Here is a 12,208-nt window from a genome sequence, read left to right on the forward strand (position 1 = left end):
AGGCTCTCCCACCCCTCCGATTCAGGGAAGCACTAGAGGAAGCCTAATGGGGACCCAGGACTCCCTCTCTTGCACAGCAATAAGGAGCCTACACCTTGGGTAGCAACAGAGGCTGAATGGGGAACCTGAAATGCTATCGCTCCCTGGCCGTAACCAGAACGTTTCCCCCTTCCCCTGTCAGAGCAGGGTTAGATGTTAGAGGGGGCCAGCTAACGCAGAAGGTTTACATAAGATCCAAAGTCTCATAGCATAATACCCAAAATGTCTCGAGCCAATTGGACATCACTTGTCACGCCAAGAACCAGAAAGATCTTACACTGAGCGAAAAAAAGGCACTCCGTAGCTGCTGTGATGGGCAGAATAATGGTGTCTCCAAATGTCCATGTTCTAACCCCCAACACTTGCAAATATGTCGCCTTACGTGGCAAAATGGCTCTTGCGAACGGGATGGAGATGGAGAGCTTATCCCGAATTATCTGAGAAGGCCCAGTCTCATCACTAAAGTGCTTAAAAGTGGAAGAGGGAGGCAAAACAGTAGGCCGGAGATATGGGAGATGAGGACTCCGCCCATCGCTGCTGACTTTCAAGATGGCGGAAGGAGGGCTGCAAACCAAGGAACGTGGTGGCCTCGAAACGACGGAAACCGTTTTAAGCTTATTGGCAGCAAGCAACATTGGTCTTACGACCACAGGGAACCGAATTCTGACCCAGTTGAGTGAGGTAACAGACTCTTCCCTGGAGCCTCCAGAAAGAAATGCAGACCCATTGGCACCTCGATTTTAGCTTCGTGCATCGGGGGAACTATCAAGAGAGGGAAAAGACAACCAGCAGATTTGGAGAAAATATTCATAAATTGTATGTTTGATAAGATCGGGTTCCATATCTAGATTATATAAAGAATTCCCACTACCCAACCCAGTGTTAAAATTAGGCAAAGTACTTGAATGGACTTCTCCAAAAATGACATATAAATGGCTGAGAAGCACATGCTCAACATCACTGCTCATTAAAAGGATTGCAAACAGAAATCTCACTTTAATAGAATTACAGCGAGTGAAAAAGTTCACCTTAAAGGGTTATATACTCTATGATTCCATTTATATAGCATCCTTTTGTGTGTGTGTGTGTGGGGGGGAATCAAACCATTTTATAGAGGGGCTTTGGGGAAAGGTCGAAGGGGAGGAGGACAAGGTGGTCCTATATCCTCGGCCCCGGCTAGAATCTTCCCGGCTTCAGTCGCCGAAAGACTCTTATACTCTTTAACGGGAACACATAGAAATGAGAATCAATCAGTGGTTGCGAGGGGTGAGGGAATGAGGGCGGAGGGAGGAAAGTAGAAGGTGTACCGGGAAAGGGAGGTGACGGTGGCCATGTTTCATCTTCACTATATTTATGTCAACATCCTTGTTTTCACATTGGAGGATAATTTGCAAGATGTCACCCTTGGGGGGAACTGGGGAAAGGGCACAGGAGGTCTCTCTGTATTATTTCTTGGAAGTGCCTTTGAATTTCCAATGATCTCAAAGTAAAACATATACCTTAAATGCACCATTTCTATTATGATTAGGGTTTCCCTTAAAGTCTCAACACTCATACTTAACAAATCTGAATGTAATCAGCATCAGATGTAACGCAACTTGATTTTAGCCATAGATTCAACACTTTGCTGATTGATTTTGCTCTATCTGTTGCCTTTATTAAGCTAAGTAGCCAGGTGCCTATTTCCACAGCATTGTTGGCATCCTTAAACCTAAGTTTAATAAACAATCATGAGATTCTATTGTTTACCATCATGTCTAATCAGTGTAAGACTACTAGTGTTTGCAGTAACAGGTTTACTGTTACTATCCGACAAGTAATTTTGAGACAAGAATAATAATTCCAGCTATTAAGCACGGAATGAAAATCTCCTTATGTGCTTTATCTATTAAAATACCATCAATTTGGGGCGCCTGGGTGGCTCGGTCGGTTAAGCGGTCGACTTCGGCTCAGGTCATGATCTCGCGGGTCGTGAGTTCGAGCCCCGCGTGGGGCTCTGTACTGACAGCTCAGAGCCTGGAGTCTGTTTTGGATTCTGTGTCTCCCTCTCTCTCTGACTCTCCCCCGTTCATGCTCTGTCTCTCCCTGTCTCAAAAATAAATAAACTTTAAGAAAATGTTTAAATACCATCTGTTAGTTGAAATATGAATGGATTTTCACTATTTCTGGGGTTAAAATGCTTCAATAATTAATAATTTGTGAAAATGGCTAATTTTATTTATGCAATATTAAGAATTAATAAAACTGAATTGATATAAAAAAGATAATATAAATATTGAGAGTTCTTTAGCTAGACAGCTAGCAGTGAGAAGAACATCTCATGAGGTGCCCGGGTGGCTCAGTCAGTTAAGCATCTGACTCAGGTCATGATCTCATGGGCTCAGGTCATGATCTCACGGTCGTGAGACTGAACCCCACTTTGTGCTTTGCTCTGGGCCTGGGGCCTGCTTAAGATTCTCTCTCTCTCTCTGTCTCCCCCTCTGCCCCTCTCCCCCACTCATGCTCACTCTCTCTCTCAAAATAAATAGATAAATAAACATTAAAACAGAACATCTCATACTTTTATTCCCCAAAACTGTTTATAAAGATTTGCTTTAGAATAAAATGAAGAGTAATAAAGATGTGATTGTATCTTAATTCTTCATTTCTAGAATATTTAAAAATAACTTTAAAAAATGACATTCTATTTTGGCTTTGAGTCTTTAAAGAAAAAGCCCTGTTTGAGAATTCTTTCCATCTGCTCACGATAATTTAAAAGTAGAATGTTTACTTTGCCATATTCCACTTTCATGAGGAAGAAAAACTCTAAAATTAGGATAAATCTTCATTTATTCAGATATAATAAAGTCTATGAAGAAAAGGAGTAAGGGTTAGAAACAAATGGGGTCCATCGAAGTTACAAGAGGGCAGTTTTGGGGGGCCCAACTGTGCAGCACAATGAAGAAAAATTTAGCAAATGACGGTGAAACACAATAATATCAATATTCCAATTCTTGACTATTAAATTTTTAATCACAGCACAATTATAATACACCAGTATACTCACATGTCATACACTACATTAAATAATAATGCTATGGGGCGCCTGGGTGGTTCAGTCGGTTAAGTTTCAGCTCAGGTCACGAGCTCGTGGTTCGTGGGTTCGAGCCCTGGGTTCTGTGTCTCCCTCTTTCTGCCCCTCTCCCACTCATGTTCTGTCTCTCTCCCTCTCAAAAAAATAAATAAACATTTAAAAAACAAAATATAATGCTAATATTAATTGATTTTTTCAATAATCTTTCTTTCTTTCTTTCTTTCTTTCTTTCTTTCTTTCTTTCTTTCAATCCTAGCATTTAATATTCCTTGTTACAAGTGGTTATTGTGTGGCTTCGGCAAGGGACTCAAACACTGATTTTACAGTTATTTATCATTTGCCTGAATTATGACTTCAATGAACTTTGTCTTTAATCTTTTCTCATAATAAATAACTCTACTCTAATTTGACCCTGATCACAATGTCCCATTTCTTATATCATTGCTGTCTATAATTTTAGTTTCATTTTGTTACTACACCTGAAAAGGTAGTAATTACTAATGATATTGTCTTATGCATTCACTGCTTATTTAGATTTTCTCGTGTGTTTCTGAATGTTCTTGTTCTTTATAATTTTTGTATACCACTCGGTCATTAGTTCCAATTTCTTGTTCATTAATTTGCTCTCACTTTTGTTATCTCTACTGTCGAAACTATATATTTGAGCTTTTAGATCAATGAATAAATTTCCCCTCTCTGATTTTAGTTTTTTTATTATTTATTAAAAGCGATCTTTTTCATAATTTACTTCTTAATGATATAATTCTATTTGCTGTGCTTAATAACCTTCTTTAGAATATATTCTGCTAATGAATCATGACAGATGAGAAAACTACTGGGAGAAGAAAAGTCGGGCAAGTTACGAAAAAGGAATAGTAGGTGATAATCACATTGCTGAACATAGTGCACTAATATGGCGGAGACTTCATAGGTTAGGAAGAAACGCCTAGCTATGAACTGCGCATGCTCAAGACGGCAGCCATAACTCAGTCCCCAGCCTCCCGTGCAGCTAGAAGACAGGCCTGTGCCCTCAGCTTTGCCAATCAGATGTCTGAAAGCAAGATCTCGTCCTTCAGAAGAAAGAAACCGATGGCAAGAGTCTTATGCAGAACTGCTTCCCGGAAACAGTAAGTGTAGGTAGATATTTAAGCTGTTCGCGCCAGTAATAGCCTACTGTACCTGGAGACATAGTTCTGCTGGCAGTGAACTCTAGGAATTAAGGCATTATGAGTAATTAGGAGAACGGGGTAGTATAATATAGAAGGGCGAGTGATTATTACTGTGCCCAAGCCTTTGGAGGGAGGGAATGACAGCTGAGAGTTATAAATTCCAGCTAAATGCGTGGTTATCGAATCGTGGATTTTCTCTGCCCTAAAACAGTTTCAATTTCCCATGACCCCAGAGCTGACCTAAGTCAAAACCAAATTCGTATTATGTATAATTATGTGAGTTTCCCATTAACAAAAAGATGGATGAATGAACTGCGGTATATCGACACAGTAGAGTATTATGCATGAAAGGAGGAGTGAAGGAATGACTGAATGAATGGCAGCTACTTGCAACAAAAATAACAATTAATTTTAGCAATATGTGATTAAGTCAAAGAGTAAGACCCATAAGAGCATTTATAGCCTGATACTCTGTATCTTGAAATTAAAATATGCCATTTTTAGGGACGCCCGCGTGGCTCAGTCAGTTAAGTTTCTGACTTTTGATTTTGGCTCGGGTCATGATCTCACGGTTCATGGGATCCGGCCTCACATCGGGCTCTGTGCTGCCAGTGCAAAGCCTGCCTGGGATTCTCTGTCTGCCAGTCCCCTGCTCGCACTCTCTCTAGCTCTCAAAATAAATAAACCTTTAAAAAGGGCATATGAAAAGCTTATACCCATTAGCAAATACTAAGTGAAAAAGTATATACACAGTTTTTAGGAAGGCAATAGATGAAATAAAAGTAAGGAAAGCACTTTGGGATTACTTCTTGAGGATCTCGGGAACTTCCTGGTCTTGCCTGAACTTGTGGCATACGCAGACATTCACCAGAAAAACAACCAGCTTGCAATCAGAACGTTCAGTTTTATGAAAATAAAACGATCGCAGAGATGTCCTAGGATGCAGTCTGAAAGCCCCGTGATTTCTCTGGAACATATTCGTCACCGACAGCAGTTCTGTGCGGTGGATCAATGTCATGGAAACGACCAAAGGAACACCGCGGAGATACTTAGAAAATGTATCTGAGTCTTTATTTGCTCTGTCCACAGTGCTTCAAGTTTACATGGGCATCATCCAGTGGTGTTCAAATATCTGAGACAGTTCAAGAAATCCTTTATTTAAAGTATGAATAGATTTTCACAAGTCTTCATTTCTCCGTGGAAAATGAAACACCTCTGAAGTCCGGTCATCGTACCGACTGGACATTATGAAGCCTCATTCTCTCTGGGCAGAAAAGTACTGTGCTCAAGAGGATCTCTTTTCTCCCTCAATTCTGTCGCATCCTTTTGACCCTGCACCAAGTGAGCTCAGGGCATTTTATAGAGCAATCAATCAGGAAAAGTTCAACTCAACTCAAAGTTACGAGCGTCACAGAATATCTGTTAGGTGGGAGAGGAAAATGGGGAGAAAGAGGGAGGTGGTTCTGCACTCCGAACAAGACGGCAGGGAGGCAGTGGGGTCCACACAAGAGTTCGTGTCATCTTCGCCTTCTAGATCACACTCTGGGTTTCATGTGAACCGGGGACTCCCTGACGATCATTCCTAAAAAAGAAAACTAAAAAAAAAAAGGATGAAAACACTTAGGTTCCACCGAGATTTGAACTCGGATCGCTGGATTCAGAGTCCAGAGTGCTAACCATTACACCATGGAACCCCACAGCCGCTGTCGCTGACAGCTCTCCTTCCCGACAGGATGCATCCCCATTTGTGGCTCAGGTTCCTCGGAAAAGCTGACATTTGCGCCCTGGGCAGGTATCAGCCTGCCTCCGTGACGCAGGCCTTTCCTCGAGCGCACCGGGCTCTCGGCGCAAAATTCCGAAGCAAATCGGCTTCTAGGAACAGATGAGACAGGTCCTGCTTTTTGTCGCCCTCTGCCCTTTCTGCAGCTCGCCCCCCACCCCCAATCCGGGCCCGGCCGCCCCCGCCCGGCTGCGCAGACGCAGGTGCAGCGGCTCCCCCTTTCCCGAGCTTCTCAGCAGCAAGACTCCCTGCTGTCGCGGATGAGATCCTCCCACCCACCCCCCCCAAAAAGGGGGGACGGTAGGGGACAGAAGCGATCTCAGACTGTCAAGCTGAAGGGCTGAGGACGGAGCGAACCATCTTTCCTGAGAGTAAGTAATTGCCAAGTTCCTGCAAGAGGGAGGTCAGTCCCACATCAGAGAAGGTATGGGGGCTGGTACCAGTCCCTGGGAATTGGTTTAAAATGTTCGTGCTCATTCACAGGCATCTTATATCTTCTCCCCCAACAAAATGCTGCTGAAAAATTCTTCTCTTCTTTCCCAAGATAAAGAACTCATTAGAGCAAAGATTCATGGTATATTTCTTTTGCCTCTTGCTTCCAGATCATATCAAATAAAATCTGGGAAGCCTCTTTCCCACAAAGGTGCCCCTAGATACATACATATATCATTTTGCAAACTATGCCAGGTGTTCATGGACCCCAGGCTATGAATATTCTGCATCTGGAGATTCTCTTATGTCACCTAACCTGATCTGTAACTGAATAAAAACAAATTCTCTAAGTAGAAATGAAGCATCACACTGCTGAAGGAGAACCACCTTGTAATTGTGACTAACATTTTCATTAATCTTTGTCTTGCGAATAAGGTCAAAGTTGTATCCGTGACTGAAGCCCAAATACTAGCTGGACTGGTTCTCAGGGGGCTGTTGGGGTGCAGATTCCCGAGAAGGCAGTCTGGGGACTCACACATAAGTAGGTCAGATGAAATGGGGACGGAAGGGGGGACGGGCTCATCTTTGTCGTGGGGCAATCGCACCTCTACTGCGTCCTCTCTGAGAAGACCCCTTACATTCTGACCTTCTCCAGGAATCGGTAAAGAAATTAGCATGTAAATGGAAGGCAGGTGCCCGACAGCTTTTTCTCTCTTGACTGTCAGTGAGTTTGCCAAATCCTGTGTCATTTGAACCTAGTTTCTAGGCCTGAGCCCGGGTGGCACAATGGGTTGAGCATCTGACTTTGGCGGAGGCCATGATCTCACAGTCCATGGATTCATGGGTTCGATCCCTGCATCAGACTTTGTGCTGGCAGTGTGGAGCCTACTTCAGATTTTGTTTCTCTCTCTGCCCTTCCTCCTCTCACACTCTCTCTCTCTCACAAATAAACATTTTTTAAAATTAAAAACAAAATAAACCTAGTTTCCTTGGGCTTTTTCCTGTCCACTCACAGAAGCATTGTTCCCCCCAGTCATAGCTATCTCATAAACCATATTCCAGCTGCTTCCTGAAGATTAAGACATAAAGTAGAAAGGATCTCAGAGGAAGATGCAGAAAATACAAATAAAAATGGAACATTATCGTCAAATTAAAGCGAATATTGACTGAATAAAACAATACGAATGTCTTCTGGAGGAGAAAATGAATGTAGAATTTCAATGCACACAAACAGGGGCCCCTGGGTGGCTCAGTTGGTGAAACGCCGGACGGACTTGGACTTCGGCTCAGGTCATGATCTCACTGTTCGTGGGCTCGAGCCCCACATCAGGGAGCTCGCTTCAGATTCTGTGTCTCCCTCTCTCTCTCTGTCTCTCTGCCCCTTCTTGGCTCAGGCTCTGTCTCTCTCCCCTCAAAATAAATAAACATTAAAAAAATTAAGTGCACGCAAACAATGGCATTTAAATCAAGAGAGGAATGAATAGAATTAAATTTTTCTAACATTAAGTCCTTTGCATTGTCTGGAAAGATGGTAATATAAGAACTGTTGGGTCAGGACTCTATGTGGTGATCTCTAGGCTCACCATTGAAGGAAAAATTGAAAGAACATGCAGCTTGCGTGCTGGTAGAGAGGAAATAATAGAATAACATAGAACTGTTCAGTCAACACAAAAGCAGACAAGATATAAAAGGGGGGACATAAAAGGACAGGGTAATAAACGAAGTGGGATATATCAGAAGGGACAGAAAACTACACAGAGTAGGATGATCATTTCAACCCAAAACATATTCCGTAATCTGTTGACTGGGATGGGGCCGGAGGGGGCTGCATCTATTTCCAGACCTGTGTGGGGTCCCAGCACGTTCTCCGCGTGAGGAATCACTGCTGTGTGCACGTGGCTTTCATCCACCTCTGTACGTGCACGTTCACGAAGAGAGAGAGTTACACACACACACACACACACACACACACACACACACACAAACGCCCTTCTAGTCCCCAAGTGGCAGTATTGTCCAAGTTGTTTCATTGTGATTACGCGTAGATGAGAAAAAATTGTGGCATGGGGGGGGGGTTCCCAGTGGTCTCCCGTATCTTCCGAGCGGCTCGTTCAGGGCCGGTTTCCTGCCCTCACCCTCACACGGGAGGTTCATGTCTCTCATCCTTTTTACCGCGCCAAGTTCAAGTTTCATCCCCATGACGACCACTAGGATGACTCTGGCTCCAAGCCCACAGGGATCACTTTCTACTCTGCGTGAAATCCACGGGGCGACGGGGGGCAATGAGGTGGAGGGCCCAGGAGCAGGGCACCTTGCAAAGCTGCCCCAGCCCTCCTGGACGCGTGCCCCCCTCCAGCTGCATTGTTGAACAACTGGTCTATTTTAATTAATAATAAACCTCTTTTCCTAAATAAACAAGGCCAAGAGCAGAAGACCTTGCTTTGCAAACGCTTTGCAAACACGGAGCTCATCTGTTCCAGAGCATTTTGGCGGTTTTTGTTCGGCGCCGATTCTGGCGTGGCCCAAGGAGACAAACGCCCTCCTCAAAACAAACCTAGACGTTCGTTCGCTGAGGACTAATTCTCAGAATCTGCACATCAGCGTGGCAGTCTCTGCGGCCACCAGCCTCACCTTCGTGGCTACTTTAGGACTTCAATCTCCCAAATTATTTCTCAAATTATTATTATTATTACTATTATTATCAATTGTTATGATTATTTGCCCAATATTGAGTTTTAAAAGCCAACTGGATTGACAACGCCTATTAAAAAAAAACCAACAAAACCCAAAGTGAACATGGCATTTTTCTGCACTAAATCCTCTCTCAAGTGAACTCACATTTCCTAGCTGCAGCCACTCAGTTGCTTTTTCCTGCTAGCTCTGCGACCTGGGGCCGGACACTTAATCTCTCTGTGCTTCCTTCCTTCCCAGGAAAACTGGGCTTCACGGCCATGGTGGACAAGTAGTCCCCATGTGCCTCCAACGTTTGGCTACTGAGTGATACTGAAGCCTTGTACCTGGAGAATACATCTTTCTGGCTCCAGCAATAAAGTCACGATTTCTGCTTCTTCATTTAAAAAAAAATTTGAGTCACGATGTGTGCTTCAAATCATGAAAAACACAAGGAAAGAAAAATAACCCACAACCCTCAAACGCCTAAGCTATACCATCACCCCCTCCCATTTTTGGAAATGCTTTAATTATAACTAACAGCATCACAAGTGTCTTTGCACATAAATAATTTCTTTTAGTTTGGGTTCTTTCCCTAGGAGAGTTTGCTCCAAAATAAGTTTGCCGTGGAAGGAGGTTAGCCATTTGTGTGGGCTTCCGCGGTGGAATGTGGGAGCGAGTCCCGAACAAGGATCTTGTTCCAAGCACCCCGGGAAGGGAGCTGGCTTGGTGGCCCAGGACTGCCCTAACAAATTACCAGAAAGAGAGTGGCTTAAAGTGACAGAAATGTATCTTCTCACAGCTCCGGAGTCCAGAGACCCGAGTGCACGGTGTCTCCAAGGTTGGTGTGTCTAGAGGGACCGAGGAGAACCTCTTTCATGGCTCTCCGCTGGCCTCCTAGGTTTGCAGCCGCTTTGTTCCAACCTCTGCCTCCCCCTTACGTGGGCTGTGTCCCCGTGTGCCTCCAAATCTCCTGCTCCTTATAAGGACACTATCATTGGATTTAGGGCCCCACCTAATCCACAATGACCCCATTTAATAACTTGATGGCATCAGCAAAGACTCTTTTCAAACAGTCACATTCACAGGTGGGAGGGGGGACAGGATTTCAGCGGATCTTCCTGGGCGCCAGCCTTGGACCCAGTGCGGGAGCACCTGTCCCTCCGCCGGCCCTGAGTGAGAACAGACGCCGGGAGCCTGAGGGCCTCGGGGCGCGCAGGGAATTCTCCCGACCGGATCAGCAAGTCTGGTGACTGTGCTGTGAGGGAGCTTTGACAAAGCACTTCGATCCCCAGTTCTCACCCCTGTGGTCCCTAAATCCTGCACTGAGAGAAGAGCCCGGTTCCACGGGGGGCCGCGGAAGGCAGTCTCTGCGCGCGGGGACAATCCTATTACTCGAGCCAGACGCGGCCGCGCTCTCACCGCCCGTGTGTTAGGGGAGGTGCACAGGGTCCTCCCCGTCCGACCTGCGTCTCCCCATCCAAGGGGCCTCCCTCCCGGGGCAGGCGAGGCGCAGGGACCCCCCTCCCGGGTGGTCTTCTGCACCTGCTCCCTCCCGCCCTTCCCACCGCACCCGCGCTCCCGTCGGGTTTCAACCTGTTCTTGGAAAGCAGGAAAGCGCAAAGCAGGTGAAGGCCATCGAGGTATTGAGGTTTTAGTGGCGGGCGCCGACAGCAGACGCCAGCAACTCGGAGTCCTCCCAGCGCGCTCCCAAGGCCACTGGCACCTGCACATCCGAGGCCGCCGGGACCACCGCCCGCTCCGCAGAGACCCCGCGGACGCGCGGCCGGCGGTGACGAGGGAGCGGACTCCGGGCACGGACAGTCTTCCCTGAATCCCACCCGCGCCGCCCGATTCCCTTTGCTGCCGGGTGACCCCCGCACCCCAGACTGAGAAGCCTCGCGTGGACGCAGACCCGACTCCCGCACAGCGAGCCTCCCTCCCCGCGTCGCATCTCGGCGTCTCGGCGCGTCCAGGCAGGCGCAAGACGGCCCGGTGCTGCGAGGTGGCCCGCCTTCAAAATCGCTGGCAGGAGGCGGCCGTCAGCAGGTAGTCGTGGCCGAGTGGTTAAGGCGATGGACTTGAAATCCATTGGGGTCTCCCCGCGCAGGTTCGAATCCTGCCGGCTACGGTTTTGCCCTTGGCGTCCGGGTCCCCTTCCGGGCTCGCCCTGCCTACCCTGCTACCCATATCTCTGGGTCTCATAACCTCTTCCTCTGATGCCAAACAGTCGCAAAGGGGTGAGTAAATCTGTGAGGGTGTGGACGTCTTGACTTGAGGAAGGCCGTTTCTTTTTTCCACGGTTATGGCTCATAGCCAACTCGGGGTCGCTGGGCAGCAAAGTCGGACCCCCATCTTCTGGAGACGAGGTGTTTTCCTTGCTACCGTCTGCTCTAGGGAACTCAGGCTTTATAAAGCAGTATTTGCTCTAACAGCTACCAATGTTTGAATCCTTACTATGTCCCAAGCACTGAATTTGGGATTGCCTGCGTTAGCTCGTTTAATCCCATAGCCCTATCATGTAGGTAACATAAGTCCTATTTTACAGATAAGGAAACCCGAGATTGAGTCGCCCAACACTGCACAGTCAAATGCTAACTAGAGCAAGGACTTTCTTAAATGCAGTTGTGAAGTCACTTTTCACAAATATTGCAGGGTTAGTGGCCAGCAACTCAATCCTGGTGTAGTTCACACGTAGGAATGACGTTAATATCAGCTGGTATTTATCAAGCTGATATTATCACTTTTCACAAATATTGCAGGGTTAGTGGCCAGCAACTCAATCCTGGTGTAGTTCACACGTAGGAATGACGTTAATATCAGCTGGTATTTATCAAGCGCCCATTACATACAAATCTTCAAGCGCTTTGCGTATGTTAGCACGTAAGATCCTTACAACATTCGTGTGAAGTGAATTGTATTCATATCCTCAGTTTAAAAATCTGGAAAGGGACACCCACAGGAGTAAAATAAGTTGGCCAAGGTCACGCAGCTAGTAAGTGGCAGGACTGAGTTTGAACTCTGTCTGGGTTTGTGTCTATACCC

The 12,208-nt window shown here is 46.0% G+C and overlaps 2 non-coding genes across 2 annotated transcripts; one reads left to right on the forward strand and one right to left on the reverse strand.

The window, feature by feature from the left end:
* Positions 1–5,903: 5,903 nt before the first annotated feature.
* On the reverse strand, positions 5,904–5,975 carry TRNAQ-CUG. Its single transcript has one exon. It is a non-coding gene; the product is annotated as a tRNA-Gln (tRNA).
* A 5,237-nt stretch (positions 5,976–11,212) lies between these two features.
* TRNAS-UGA lies at positions 11,213–11,294 on the forward strand. Its single transcript has one exon. It is a non-coding gene; the product is annotated as a tRNA-Ser (tRNA).
* Positions 11,295–12,208: the final 914 nt, after the last annotated feature.

This window comes from Prionailurus bengalensis, chromosome B2 (assembly GCF_016509475.1).
Source record: "Prionailurus bengalensis isolate Pbe53 chromosome B2, Fcat_Pben_1.1_paternal_pri, whole genome shotgun sequence".
Lineage (NCBI taxonomy): Eukaryota > Metazoa > Chordata > Mammalia > Carnivora > Felidae > Prionailurus > Prionailurus bengalensis.